The sequence below is a fragment of the Ictalurus punctatus genome, chromosome 14 (assembly GCF_001660625.3).
Source record: "Ictalurus punctatus breed USDA103 chromosome 14, Coco_2.0, whole genome shotgun sequence".
NCBI lineage: Eukaryota > Metazoa > Chordata > Actinopteri > Siluriformes > Ictaluridae > Ictalurus > Ictalurus punctatus.
The window spans coordinates 12,109,497-12,121,900 of NC_030429.2; positions in this window are offsets into that span (position 1 = coordinate 12,109,497).

Consider the following 12,404-nt stretch of genomic DNA (forward strand, 5'->3'; position numbering starts at 1 on the left):
AGTCACCCCTGCCTCTGATGTTGTACTTGATTTTTTCAAGTTTAAAAAAGAACATTAAGTCTTTAAACCAGACTGATATAGAGGGGGGTTGTGGAGAGGTCCAAGATTAGAGGTCCAACAATATTCAAGATTAGAGGTCCAACAATATTCTGTGCCGAGCAAGTAACGATGCAAAGGCCACAACACTAGCTTGTTTATGGTTCAGAGGCTGACGCTGAGATGAAACACCAAAGATGGCAATTAAAGGACAGGCATCCAATTTGATTTTAAGAACGTTGGACATAGTTTCAAAGAAAGAGTTCCAAAAGTTCTGCAGTTTGGGACAGAGTGCAAACATATGACTCAGGTTACAGGGCGAAAGTTTGCATTTTTCACACGTCAGGAACATTGGGATATATTTTGTGCAGTTTACTCCTAGAGAGGTGAGCTCTGTGGACCTCTCCATGGAAATTTTATGAAACTAAGTCTAGCACAGGACGTGGTGGTGACTGCCGCTGAGTGTATTAAAAGCTACCCTTTGTAAAGGTCATGGGAAATTTGGCTCTGTTTAGGCATAGCTGGTTAAAATGAAGTTTAGAAGGAGGTGGAGCACTGAAAGTGATGGGGAGGTGGTTGCAGTTTCAGGTCTCATACTGAGTGGAGTAAAATATAGGCAGAATTGCAGGAAAAGGATGCATTTCACACGAGCCCAGTGTTTGTAAACTACAATCTTAATGTTGTGGAACGTCCAGGAGACAAGTTAGTTCCTGTTATCACTTATGTTATAGTCTCTCTCTCTCTCTCTCTCTCTCTCTCTCTCTCTCTCTCTCTCTCTCTCTCTCTCTCATCCTGAAGACTTTCCCTTGAAGAGCACCATGACTGTTACAAAGAGCTGACAACTGAGACTCCTCCTGTAAATGTTAAATAAATGTCTCCTAATAAATACGTCATCACATCAACAATTATAAAAAAAAAAAAATGACATTGTTAAACAACAATTCGTTTTTAAAACAAGCAAACAAAAAAGTTATTTATTAGTTCCCGAATAAGTCCCCATGAATGAACTGGTACTATAGCAACAATAACAATTTACAAGGAGCACATTAATATAAACCTGTTGTTCATGTTACAGCCGGTACTACTTTCTGAGCAGTGTTGCTATACAAAATAACACACACCTACTGACCAGATTGGAGAATTGAACCGCGCTTTGGTATTTTACGTTCAGCCAGATAGATAAACCAGATATTAAATTTCAACTCTCACACTGACTCTTTTCCTGGATGATCTAGCAGTACCCATATGTATTATACTCTGTTGTCAACATATATCAAAGGTTGGTAAATTTGTCAATTACAAAAAAGGTCAGTAAACCAGCTATAAAAAGAAACCAAATAGTGTTTCATAGAACCTTTATATAAAATCTAATTTTATGCCATTAATTATTATACATAATACCTATTTATACAACAGCTAGTTCCAGTACACTAATGTGATTGGTTGAATAGTGTTCCAAGGGTGCTTATATTTATTATAACCATACTGGGACGTTTCACAGTGTGTATCACAGTGCCATGTTTGCCATGCAAAACAAGCAACAATTCTAGCAACAGTTAACTGAAACCATTACTAGAGTATAGTACAGTTAGCGACATCATCAGCGGACATTACAAAGGATACATTTTTAATGAATATAACTTTAGACTTACAATATCAAAGCTTGCCAGATGATGATGAAAAGGAAGAAGCAAAGCTAATTTCTCCAGATGTACCTTTAAAGAGAATGTACAAATCAACGTGGGCCCAGTGGGCAGCAAGCTAGCCAGTGCAGCTTCTTTGGGATCTATTTTCGTTAGCGGAACAAAAATGAACAAATGTTTGGCCATGTTGTGTCAGAAATTTCAGTAACAATAAATCAAGAAGCACTCGCAGATTATTTCATTTCACTGGCGCATTACATGAACAAGATGGGCTGTAAAGTTTTGTGCAAGCCTGTGCAATCTTGATGATGGTGTATTGTCATGGCTATTTTGAACTACAGTAATCTAAGATATGATTATACATGCAGAGTTAAAGTGCTTCCAGTTTACAGATTTATACAACTTGAATTTCTTAATAAGTGTAAAGGTGCAGGTGTTTCTTTGGAATTTTTTTTTTATGTTGCCTATTGAAATGTGATGAGACCACTGCGTTAAGCAATTTGATAGAGGTACTAACTGTAGACTATAGCTGTGTTTCCACCAAAATTACCTGGAACAATTAGTCCCAGGAACTTTTTTCAAGGGAACATTTGGTTCCTCCAGACCTTTGTTGTCTGTGTTTCCATCACGATCTAAAGTACCATGAAGATTAGGCAAATTAGTCTGGTGACGTATGACTGCGTTGCCCGACAAGCCCTTGGCGAGGATACGAAGCCTCAAAGTATGCTACAATCAAACTGATTATTGACATAAGTAAGCTAATTTCAACAATGTAATGATGTAAAATGTTTGCTCGTCTCATAAGAACACATAGCAGGCTCTGACTGATCTCATTTGTATGAGAAGGAACATGTGATGTTCCTTTAATTTACACACTAAATCTAGACTATTAAGGTATTCGCAGAGTTTACTTTTAACAATTTCCATGTCCCGTCTTAAGCCAATGGGAGATTGGACTTTTTCAGTGGTGGCTCCATGCCTTTGGAACAGCCTACCACTACATACATATCAGGTCCTGTACATCAGTCGATCTTTTTTCACTTGCTTTCAATTGTGATTAATGTGGGTTATTTTATATATTTTTATTTATGTATTATATTTTTATTGTATTTTTTACATTTACATGTATATGATCCGCTTATGCTATTATGTGAAGCACTTTGGTCAACAAGTGTTGTTTTTAAATGTGCTATAGAAATAAAAATTGATTGAGTGATTGAAATTGATTGAATTAGCGTTTATATTAAGTACAGAAAGTCCTACATAAACAGAGGAAGGTTTTATCCTGGGCTTTATAACTTTGCTATGTTGTAATCAACTTAAGATTCATCACTTGACTGTTTGCTCAGCAGGAAATGCTTCTGCCTTGTGGCTCAAACATGCATGTGAAGAGTTCAGTGGCTTTCATTATCATGCTGATAAACTTGTGATTTTCACAACAATGAGATTTCACCATTCATCGTGCTGCTTTCCTCCAGGTACTCTGGTTTCCTCCATCAGTCCAAAGACATGCATAGTAGGCTAACTGACATGTCCAAAATGTTTGCAGTATGAATTTGTGTGTGATTGTGCCCTGCGATGGACTGGCACCCTGTCCAGGGTGTACCCTGCTTTGTGCCCCATGCCTCCTGGGATAGGCTCCAGGTTCCCCATGACCCAGAAGGATAAGCGGTATAGAAAATGGATGGATGGAATACAGATTGCTGATGTTTATTATGAATGTGCTTAATTTTTTTTATTATATTCAATTTGTTCTCCTTTCACTCCATTCACACAGTGTTCTATGCATATGCATGTATTAATATTTTACTAATGCAATTTAGCTTCAGATTTTTTTATCTTAATTTTTGAAATGCCAAAGCATCACAATGACCATGTATTAGATGCCAAAGTTGCCTGCTCCTTGTAGACACAGGGTGGTGCTGCATTCAAACATTTCCACAAGGCTGTTTACATTTACGTTTATTATCATTTGGCAAAAGCTTTTACTTTTGTTGGTTGTTGCTGCTGCTGGTGGTGTTTTTTATTTGCTGTACAATATGTTGTATATTATACATAAAATGTACAGGAATTGTATGATTAATTGAAAGTGTCATATTTGGGTATTTAACTTTTTTCTTTCTTTTTTTTTTATAGAATGGAAGGTTATGAGTGTATTTTAACTTCAGGGTGAGATTACTGTTAGTGCATCAGGTGGTGCAGTGTGGTGCCTTTTTTGTTGTTGTTTTTAAAACACTGTTGTGTGAATGTGTGTGTGGTGCCCTGTGATGGACCGGCATCCAATCTAGGATTGATTTCCACCTCAAATCCAGTGAAAGACTCCGGCTCCACCGCCATAAGCGTTTACTGAATGTGAGTGAATGAGTCTCCGGCGCCCCCTTGTGAAGAATCTACTCTCATACAGCCATCTCCTTCTTGTCTGTGCGCATGTCAGACTCAGTTGTGTTGAGCTCTAGCCTTATTACATTTTAGTAGCATGGCACTAAATGAGGGGCGCACGGTGGCTTATTGGTTAGCATGTTTGCCTCAGAGCGTCAGGGCTGGGGGTTCGATTCCCACTGCTGTGCTGCTGGGGTTTCCTGTCTGTCTCTCCCTTAGTGCTGCTTTATGAAAAGGTCATTACAGGTGTAACATAGCCATTGTAAATCATATGTAATATGAACCTTGACAAGTTACATTGGCCAAGTAGCTTCACCAACACTTGTCTGACTACATGTTCATGATATGGAGCGACTTGTGAGCCTCCTTTCTTATTGTGTTTGTGCTTGCTTAAATATTAAGAGAATATTTAAACCATTAGCTTTAATCATGAATTTACTGATCTATGATCTTGGCTGATAGTGACCTAGCAGCTGAGCCACCATGTTTAATTCTGGGCCTGTGAAAGTGTCTGGGTTGGTCCCTGCAGCTTACATATATTGCATATATTTTAGTTCCTGTTAAATATTTTAATCATTTCAATTGTTAATAACCAATATCAGAAATTAATTTTAGTGAGTGTCAGTGTAGGTCTGTTAGCATATGTATTAACTGAATTTGTTCACCAAACCCATGCAGGACTTTAGGAGCATCTGCCATTGTGTTTTATCAAGTATACTGTATAACACTAACAACTACTGTTAACTGTCCCCATAACTGACCTGCCTATAATAAAACAATATTTTGTAACATGTTATGATGATATTTTTGTGAAATCCAGACAAATGTGTGAAGACACATTTCACAAAAATATTTCACAAAAATATCATCATAACATGTTACAAAATATTGTTTTATTATAGGCAAGTCAATTATAACAATGCACATTTAATTTAAAATTCAAGTAGGCAGAAGGATTTGATAGAACATGCAAGCAGGTTAGCTCCTGGATGATAATTCTCGAGTGGAGATGTGCATGTAGTTTAGAATTCTATCACGCAAATGTCAAAATTGGCATAGAGAACAATTTCTAAATGTATTGTTAAAGTAAAAACCCTGTCCAGGTGTTTTGTGCCCGATGCTCCCTGGGATAGGCTCCAGGTTTCCCCGTGACCCTGAAGGAAGGATAAGCGGTATGGAAGATGGATGGATGGATAGATGTTAAAGTAAAAGTAATAAGGTATAAAAAGGCTGTAATGCATTTTTAAAAAGTCACCCATTAGTCTTTGCGATGTGTGTTGAAAATGTATCTCTATCTTTTCTGAGTCTGCTCTAGCATATTTTAATCTATTTAGACTATGTAATTATCATAGTTGTTCCACCATGACAAGCCTAAAGACCACCCACAGTTTCTCTGTGAGCATGTGTGGCGTGTTTAGTGCTGCACTGAACAATTGTTTTGCAGTAGCAGCCCATTGAACTTGGCTTCAGTTTCCACCTAAGAATTTTTTTTTATACAGAAATAAATGTAAAGTCTGACACACATATTGAAGATCAGGCCTACTGTGTGTGTGTGTGTGTGTGTGTGTGTGTGTGTGTGTGTGTGTGTGTGTGTGTGTGTGTATGTGTGTGGGTATATGAGTGGAGTGCTCATTTTTGCATGGAGTGCAGCCAGGTTTGTCCCTGCTGATTCAGCTGTTGGTAGTGTAATGCTTTAGGGGGAGGTGAGGAGGTCGTGGGTATTGACCCACAGGGTACACAGGGAAGGATTACACTCTGTAATGCTATCCTATAAACTCAACATCAACACACACACATACACACACGCACACACACACACACACACACACACACACACACACACACACACACAGAGAGAGAGAGAGAGAGAGAGAGAGAGAGAGAGAGAGAGAGAGAGAGAGAGAGAGCGTACTACACTGGAAGGAAAAAACTGCAGTAAATTCAGATCATTCGTATTATTATAGTCCAAAATTTAGAATCTACACTATTGTATAGTTAACACGGTTAATTAAGTCACATGCACTATCACTATCGATCTAAAATATTTATCAAAATTGGAGACATTATAGACAATATTATGTTGTTTAAGTTTTAATTAAAACATAACTGATTCCCCTCGTGTTTCATTTTAAGACCATTTTTAATGACAGTAATGTGTGCTGTTGCAATTCAGGATTTAGCCTCTAGGTGTCAGTAAATGTGCATAGATTAAATTTTTTTCCCAGTATTTTCCTACATCTAAGTCATTAATTCATTCAATGTATTTATGAATGTATGAATGCCTGTGACTCCGATAAAAGTTTTAAACATGTCTCAATGAAATGATCAAAAGGCAGTAATATTTCTCAAACTCCTCTCCTCTACACCAAAGTCATCCCTCTTCACAGCACTCACAGATTAATGTACCACCTTCTATCAAAGCAAAATAGTTTCTATTTAAAAAATTATACATATATAAAGCTAAATATGACTTGCTGTGTTTGCACCAGTCAAAAGTAGATGATTGTTTATTTATGAGACCTTTACTTGATGCCTTCCCAAAATGTCTTATGGCTCAGTGAACTTGAGCTCATGAGACATTCATTCAAAACATTCATGAACAGAAATAAGAATATGGTTGGATTAAATTTGATTTAATATAAATAAACTAGGAAAAACTATATTATTTTAAAAAAACATTATTTAAATATTAAATGTACAAAAATGAGACCATGTTGACCTTTACAGCTAAATTTAAACAGGATACCTTGGAACTACTTTTTGTAACATGATCACTTCTCCTATCTCAAAATAACAAGGAAATTGAAACACTCATTTAAAAAGGCTCATGTATTTTCCCATACTGTGTTATCTTTAGACGACTGATTAAGCATTTTCCCGATCTCTCTCTGAGGTCAGAACCCAATGGGTGGAGGAAGTGGGAGACGTGTGTACTAAGACCTCGGTAAATAGACATGTGCTACAGTATTTAGTGACACGTCCACAGCAGCTCCTGGTAGCTTGGATATATCAGGTGGCATTCTAAATATCAGCACTCATCCAGCTCGCTGCAGGACAAAGTAAATGCTCTGACTGCCATTGTGATAATAAAAATGCATTAATTCAGTCACAGCGTAGGATACTGGTCATGCAAGTTTCAGTAAGTGTTTTTCTGTTGTTCATAAGTGACCCTTATGGAAAAAAAAACAACAACTAATACAATAGAAACTATAATTTTCAAACTATAGCTTATACCATAGTTACTTTGGTATGTCTGTCAAGACAATGTTTTGTAAATCATAACTGAAGAAATTATGTCACTTATGCCAGTCTTTTATTGTAGAGGTCCACAGTGACTAGCCCACAAAAGCTCTGATAACGCACTGCACACGTGCCAGTTTCGGGTCAAAGATCAACAGACCTTCAACTCATTGGCATTTACTTGTATTACACTTGACACTGTGGCAGTGTTAGTTAACTGGAGTGGTCAGATAACCTTCTCAAGTTCTGAAAAAAATGCATACACCTTCATTTTTTATTCTTATATAACCAGACAGGCTATCATTTTGGATTTAGTGCTTTAATTGACTCATTAGAGCTTCATCCAACAGCTTGCATCAATCATTTCTGTTTTGTCAAGCCAGCTTTGGTCACCCTATGTAATTAAATATCACATCATGGTAAGTACGGGTGCGCTGAGTTTTCTTTGCCTTTGATAAGATGGTGAAATTAATATTGCACCATGTGTTGGACCTCAGTGTGTTGCTGGGTGTACTATCATGAAACAATGGTGGTATTGACTAGTTTGGGCCTCTGGTGGCTCAGGCTCCTGAGCCTAACACTTGCATGGCGCTGGCCACCCGGTGGCCCAGCGGCTGCTGGGATTGCACTAATGGTCATGCGGCAGTTCTGCTGGATAGGCTTGAGCCTTGCAGCTGTTGGCTGGCACACTCCGACCTCGCAAAGGAATGACAGCTTTTGTCAGTGCCAAGAGGCCTCTAAGGGACGGAGAATGCCTTTAATCACAGGGATTCTGAGATGAGTGGACACGGTTGACACGCTCGCACTGTGTTGAAGCAGCTAAAATGAATCTGTTGTGCAGTCGTAGCACTTTTTATGTGGCTTTCTTCTCTGACACTGGAGATGTAATGTTACATACTATAATAAGCAAATGAGCAATGGTAGATGAATTCATGTCTATTTTTATCATTTTAAAAGCAATATGCATACATAGCTGCGTAAAAAAAACAAAACAAAAAAAACAACAACAAAAAAAAACAGACGCGCAATATGTCATCATCATACCTAAAACATGTTCATATGATCCAAGTGGAAAAATCACACCTCTATATTGCAGCTCACGTCACAGGGACATCGGCATCACCCCCCACCTCATTTTAATGATCTTACTCCAGATTCATGTTACAGGGAGGGTTGGATGTGTCCAAGCAACGGTAGGGGGTTAGCCAGCAGGGTGACAGTGGAGGGTATATATATATATAAATGCTTCTTCTGAGAGCCAGGATGCTGAGGCAGGGTAATTACAGGCTAAAAATATGGTAGCATTTGTTTTAGTTAATGGGAAAGTTACACTCAGGGCCAGAGTCCCAAGGCAAAAAGCAGATAGAGTTTCTTTGCTGAGCTCGCTAGATGCCAGGCATATTGGGCCAACGTGTAAAGAAACCCAGAGGAGAAGGAGAAAGCACATCAGTCTGAGCTGGTGCTGAACAGTCCATGTTGGCTAGATATTAAGAGATGCATTACAAGACTGTTTTAAGAGCAGCACACAACATTTGAGGCCACAAAACATCTCACAGTGGGAGTGCTGATATAAGATCACGTATCTGCATTCCATGCAAACCTTGCTCATTATCAAATAAAGTATGAAACCTTTTCAAAAGCAGCACTAATTACACTGAGCAGCATTCATGTCCAGAAGTGGAGCATCATAACCCTAACCCTAAGTTTAACCTGAAATTTGCTTAGGTGCATGTTAAATAAACACTGGTGACTTAGGTTTACTGTGCTGAATTTTCTCTTAGTTCACTTGACTAGACAGGATTCTCTTACCCTGCCATAGAGCTGTGTTATAAATTTACAACAGGTTTAGAATGATACTGCTAGAATTCTGGCATGCACCACACCACAGGGTCATATTACACCAGCACTTAAGTACCTTCTGACTACTGTATTTAATGGAATTGGCATTAACATGGTTTGAATGCTTTTTTAAAAATTTCCATGGTCTTCTCCCTAGTAGTAGTACTGGTAGCAGCAGTAGATCTACTATTAGCAGCAGTAGCGGTAGCAGTAAAAGTAGCACTGAAGTAGTAATAGTAGTATTAGTAGAATTAGCAGTATTAATAGTAGTAATATTATTACTAATAGAAGTAGAAGAAGTAGTAATAATAGTAAAAGTATAATTTCATAATTTATATGAATTACATACACTGAATTTAATACAGGAGACAAACTTGGCATGTATTACAATTTCAGTACCAGGAGAGGGCGATGGTGTTAGTATTTGTCTGGACATGTATTTGCTATTTTGTGGGGACCAAAAGTCTGCATGATGACCTGAACAAATATTGGACTATGGTTAAGGTTTGGGTTTGGGTCAGATGGCATTATGGTATTAGACATAGCATTATTAACTTACATCAATACACGGCAGCTGATATAGCCAACAAAGATAATAATAATTAGACTCTCTCTCTCTCTCTCTCTCTCTCTCTCTCTCTCTCTCTCTCTCTCTCTCTCTCTCTCTCTCTCTCTCTCTCTCTCTCTCTGTGTGTGTGTGTGTGTGTGTGTGTGTCCCTTCCTCACTCAAAAAGCAAATGTGATGTCACCTATCATGTAGTATGATATATAAATATTTAATCTTACATAAACTCCTTTTTTCAAATGTTTCACTTACACACTTACATAAATCTCTCTCTGTCCATTCCATTTTCAGCACAACAGTCACCTGTAATATCAGCTTGTATTAAAATTATGAGAATTATGGATTTATTTATTTATTTTATTTTTTTACATATTTACAAAATAAATTTAATTTATCATTTTTGATATTCAATATGTGTTGAATTACAGAAAATTGTACAATACCTGTCATTAAGAGAGTTTTATGTATCTCTTAGTGGAACTCTACACACATACACATGCACACACACACACACACACACACACACACACACACACACACACACACACACACACACACACACACACACACACACACACACACACACACACACACAGACACGGGGTCACTGAGGAGCATGACACTACCACAGCTTCAGCACCCCATCCACACGTGCTCTGGGCCTTATTTACTGATCCCTCTGTAAATTACATCACCTCGCTCCATATCTAGTTTCTCCCAAGTTGAAATATTCATCGCAACATCTGTTTAATTAAACCTCAACCATGATATCTCTTGCCAAAGGGCGATGATCGGATTTAGGGTTCTGCCATGGGTTATGCCTTTCATTCACCTCCCCCATCTCTCCTCTTCTCTCCCTGTCTTTTTCACTTGAATAGGAGTCCTTATCTAACAGTTGTTTTATTATTTATCCCAGCAGCATTAGGCCAACAGTTGCCACTGGGCCGTCCGCTCTCCTCCAGGCCCTGTGTCGGCACCTGCAGCTGTCATTTCTGCGGTCGCCACGGATACTGCAGCCCTGTCCATGGCACGCTTCACGCCACACACCACACACCTCCAACACCATAAACCACTAACCGTTCCTCAGCAGAAGACTCTCTACCCTTCATTAACCCTGATGTACTGTTTGAGCCAAAATGACCCATTTAGGGTAAATTGCGGAGCAATACTTTTTTTTTGTAGATGACTTCATAATCATATCATTTCATTTTTGAAAATAATATTTATACTATAGCACTTGTGTTTAAGGGCTGAGATTTTATTGACATCTATGATCGCCATGACTACGAAAGTGTGTGTTTGTTTCCATAGATATTGGTTATATTGCTCATAAACGATAGCAATTTAAGAAAATTTGGGAATTTAAAAAATGTTAAAATTGCTCACAAACTGAAACTAAACAAGAGGATTAAAGCTGTGTGTAGAGGTTCAATATGTTTAGGCAGGTTATCATTATCCTGACATGCATACAATACTCAATATTTATGCAAATACTAGCAAGATTGTGACTCTACAAGTGGCTTATGATATTAATACTCTTCAGGCTCATCATTTAAGAAGCGCTATTTGGGAAAATAAATTGAGCTGCTTACAATTGTGTTATGGCTCTTATAGGAATGTCTACAGTATATTATACAGAATTAGAAGAAGAAAAAAAAACATAGGCAGTGGTCCTCAGTATCAGGAACAATTTTAACACATTGTGCCTTCCATTGTACTGCATAAGCATCTGCATGTCCTTAAAAAATCTTGGCAATGAAAGTCCCAGACATAAAATCCTGGCCTCGGTTTTTGTAGTGCTGTTTGAAGTTGTTGACAATTCTCCAAGGAACATTCAAGGATTAGAAGCTAGCTCCTTCCTAGATTGAGTTCTGTGCATCTGCAGGTAGGGCTCTTGTTTCTGCAGCTGCTCCCGAGGCTGAATTCCCCAGTGGAGGGGCTTTGTTAGGAAATGTTTGGCTTCCCTCAGCCGCTGTGTCTCACTCTGAAAACCAGCCTGACACCTATCAGTAAAGGTCAATGGCAATGTCCTTCCTTCACTAAAAGAAGTCTCACTCACAACACCAGACTTCATACAATGAGGCTTGGAGAACATTCATATTGACTCCAGTCTCATGTTTGACTCTCATGTACATAGATAATATTATTAGAATAACCATTTTGCATATCAGAAACTTTGCTAAGCTAAGAAATATTATGTTGTTACATAACAGAAAAAATTATCTATGCCTTTATGACCTCTAGGTTGAACTAATGCAATGTCTTGATCATATTCCCTCTATCTAATAAACACTACACTGGGTCCCAGTAAAGTTTCACTTTGCACGACAAAATACTGTAACCAACCCTTAAAGCACTGAATAGTCTCACCTCACAGTACCTAAGCAAAGTTACAGTATATCATGATCCATCATATTTGCAATGATCAAAATGTGCAGCTTCTACAGGGTATCCTGTATCCTAGAATAATGAAAATAATCTACTTTTTCCTACGTTTGGGTTTGGTGATCAGATACAGTCTCAATCTTTACATCTAGCGTAAAAATCTTCTTCTTTAGTCATGCAATCTGCTAACAGCTCCTCTTTTAAATAAAAGTACAGGTGTGATGTTTACTGTGCATAGGGAGTTTTGGTAAACTAGGACATTTTGTTATTACCATCATTTTCCCCCCAGTTATTTAAGGTGTTATATATTGGTGCCT